Source organism: Otolemur garnettii, unplaced genomic scaffold, assembly GCF_000181295.1.
Source record: "Otolemur garnettii isolate 467f Iridium unplaced genomic scaffold, OtoGar3 scaffold00091, whole genome shotgun sequence".
In the NCBI taxonomy this organism is placed as follows: domain Eukaryota; kingdom Metazoa; phylum Chordata; class Mammalia; order Primates; family Galagidae; genus Otolemur; species Otolemur garnettii.
In genome coordinates, this window is record NW_003852486.1 from 4462845 (window position 1) to 4466196 (window position 3352).

Below are 3352 nucleotides of genomic sequence, written 5' to 3' on the forward strand. Positions count from 1 at the left end.
CTGGGGATTCGAACCCGCCACCTTAGGTGTATGTGGCTGGCGCCTTAGCCGCTTGAGCCACAGGCGCGGAGCTAACACCCTTTATTTTTAAATACTTTTGCTGTGGATACTTTTATCCTGTGGGATTCTGTTTACATGCAGGATTAATTCAAATGCATAAGTATTGTTAGTGGTTCACCAGTGAGGGAACTAAATGTATTTTTCCATCTTTAACGTTATGTCCTTCTAGAAAACTGGAAAGAACATGGTTTTAGGAGTAATTTATTCATTAATTCAAAAACATGTATTGGGCTTGGCGCCCGCAGCACAGTGGTTAGGGCGCCAGCCACACGCACAGAGGCTGGTGGGTTCGACCCCTGGCCCCGGTCTGCTAAAAAAACAAAGACAACTGCAACAAAAAATAGCCGAGCGCTGTGGCGGGCGCCTGTGGTTCCAGCTACTTAGGAGGCTGAGGCAAGAGAATCTCTTGGGCCCAAGAGTTTGAGGTTGCTGTGAGCTGTGATGCCACAGCACTCTACCGAAGGTGACAAAGTGAGACTCTGTCAAACAAACAAACAAAAAACATGTATTGAATTATTGAGCATCAATTAGCGCCAGGCACCTTCCTGGGCACTGGGTCAATGTATGAGAAGCTGAAGTTAGGATACCCGATACTTGATTTCTCTTGATGGCTGCATACCTTTGTAAAATAACCTCTTTAGCTGAGCCAGAACTTTGTGTTGTGCAGACTGGAGGATGATATAAATAATATCCATTGTCGCACAGGATTTGTTGTGAAGGCCAATTCACTTAAGATAATGTGAGAGCATTTTGTAAACTTTAGAGTATTATACATATGTTAATGATTACGATAGCATAAGTCAAGACTGCCTTAGCTTTATTTAGAAACCTACAGATTTCTCTTTATGAAATCTTAGGAATTCTCCATTTTCTTGGCCCTTTGTCGAGAAATATTCGAGTTGTCAATCGAAACCAGTGAACCTCAACCTTCGGGTTTTGAGTTAAGATAGTTCCAATAACAGAGAGAGAGAAGTAAATTTGCCTTTAAATTTTTTGCCAGTAACTGACACACTGGCTCCGGCTTCGGAAGGTCCTTAGATAGGATGGCGCCTAAGTGTTTGGCGCATGCTCCTTGTCACCCCGAGGCGCGGCGTACCGCGACTCGGGGGCGCGCACGTCAGTCGCTGCCGTTAGTTGACTTCCGGTGGTGCAGAAGCCGAGTTTCCGCGGGATCAGGCCGGCTTGTGAGGGTATTGGGTCGGGCGCGGTGGGACGGGAAGAGATAGGCGGGGGCTGGGACGCCGGGGTGAAGAAGTCCGGGATGAGGGGGTCGGGTCAGAGGGTGGGCGCTGGGCGCTGGACGGAGGGAAGTAGTCCCTAGTTGAAAGGTGTCTAGTTGGGCGTGGAGACTTGAGCCGGTGCGGAAAGCACGGTCAGGACCCCATTTGGGGACGTTTTCCCAGGAGGGGCCGCACTGGGGCGGCCTCGGCACTGACATTGGTTCGCCACGTAGATGCGATTCCAGCTCCCAGAGGAGCCGACTCTTTGCGTTGTTGCTGTGTTTGGGTTGGCTGGGGCCGGTTCCTGCACGCTGCTAACTTTGAATAGCAGCTGGCTTTCTTTGTTTTTCCTTCTTCTGTCTGCTCACCACCCTCCCTCACAGGAATCAACAGAATGTTCACGTGTTTACTGAGTTTTAATTACCAAGATAAGGGCATCAATTGATTGGGGGAAAAGGGAATTTCCCCTGATATCCTGGAGAAACTGAATTAAGGAGGTTTAAAACTTAGGTTTTATAGATCAGACTCGTAAGACTTAAGAAACGTGGTATTTTTCAGTTCTTTAGGCCAAGCTTTCATCTAGTACCTGGATAAGTGCACATTCAGACTTTGAACATTAACAGTGATATAACACAAGGCAGCTTATTTTGTTCTTGGACCTATTTTTTTTTTTTTTTTTGAGACAGCCTCAAGCTGTCTCCCTGGGTAGAGTGCTGTGACATCACAGCTCACAGCAACCTCCAACTCCTAGGCTTAGACGATTCTCTTACCTCAGCCTCCTGAGTAGCTGGGACTACAGGTGCCCGCTACAATGCCGGGCTTTTTTTTTTTTTTTTTTTTTTTGTAGAGACAGAGTCTCACTTTACTGCCCTCGGTAGAGTGCTGTGGCATCACAGCTCACGGCAACCTCCAACTCCTGGGCTTAGGAGATTCTCTTGCCTCAGCCTCCCGAGTAGCTGGGACCACAGGTGCCCGCCAGAATGCAGGGCTAGTTTTCTGTTGCAGTTTCCCCGGGGCTGGGTTTGAACCCACCACCCTTGGTATATGGGGCGGGCGCCCTACCCACTGAGCCACAAGTGGCGCCCTATTCAGGAACATTCTTGAGTATCTACAATAGCCAGATATTGCTTAGTATTACAGATACTAGTTGAAAGAGTCTTTATTCCTCAAAAAGCTCATAGTTTTGAATTTTCTTTTTTGGCTGGGGTTGGGTTTGAACCCACCACCTCTAGTATATGGGGCCGGCGCCCCACTCCTTTGAGCCACAGACGCCGCCTGAAAAAAAAATTTTTTTTTTTTGAGACCAATCTCAGAGTACTCTGTCACCCTAGGTAGAATGCCATGGTGTCATCATAGCTTATAGCAATCTCAAACTCTTGGGCTCAAGCAATTGTCTTGTCTCAGCCTCCCAAGTATCTGGGACTACAGGTGCCCACCATCACACCCTAGCTAATTTTTCTATTAGTAAAGATGGGGTCTTGCTTAGGCTGGTCTTGAGCTCCTGAGCTTAACCAATCCATCTGCCTCCCAGAATGTTACAATTATAGATGTGAGCCACTGCGCCCGGCCCAAAAAGCTCATAGTTTTGGAGGAGGGAGGTGGTAAAGAGACAGACATAGAGACAGTTATTATATAAAAGTGATAAGTAATATAAAAGAGGTTTGCAAACAGGTGCTAAAAGAACAGAAAAGAAGATATCATCCATTTTAGGTCAGTATTGCCATTAAAATGTGATAACTAGAATCGAAGCCAAGAGTTAAGAAGTAAAATGCAAAGACCAGTACATGTCTTCTCTCTCTCGTTTCAACACAAGATTTCTGTTATGAGCTTTTTATTTTTTTATAATTTATTTATTTGTTTTTTTTTTTTGAGATAGAGCCTCAAGGTTCCTCTGCGTAGAGTACCGTGGCATCACAGCTCACAGTAACCTCCAATTCCTGGGCTCAAGCGAGTCTCCTGCCTCTGCCTCCCAAGTACCTGGGACCACAGGCGCCTGCCACAACGCCCAGCCATTTTTTGGTTGCAGCTTTCGTTGTTTGGCGGGCCCGGGCTGGATTTGAACCCACCACCTT

The 3352-nt window shown here is 46.9% G+C and overlaps 1 protein-coding gene across 1 annotated transcript in view; it reads left to right on the top strand.

The window, feature by feature from the left end:
* Positions 1 to 1232: 1232 nt before the first annotated feature.
* Positions 1233 to 3352, top strand: part of LOC100945803 (GON-4-like protein) — a 104904-nt gene continuing 102784 nt past the window's right edge. The window contains exon 1 of the mRNA XM_012808510.2: positions 1233 to 1250. The gene's annotated coding sequence lies outside the window, so the exon portion shown is untranslated. The remainder of the gene's footprint in view (positions 1251 to 3352) is intronic.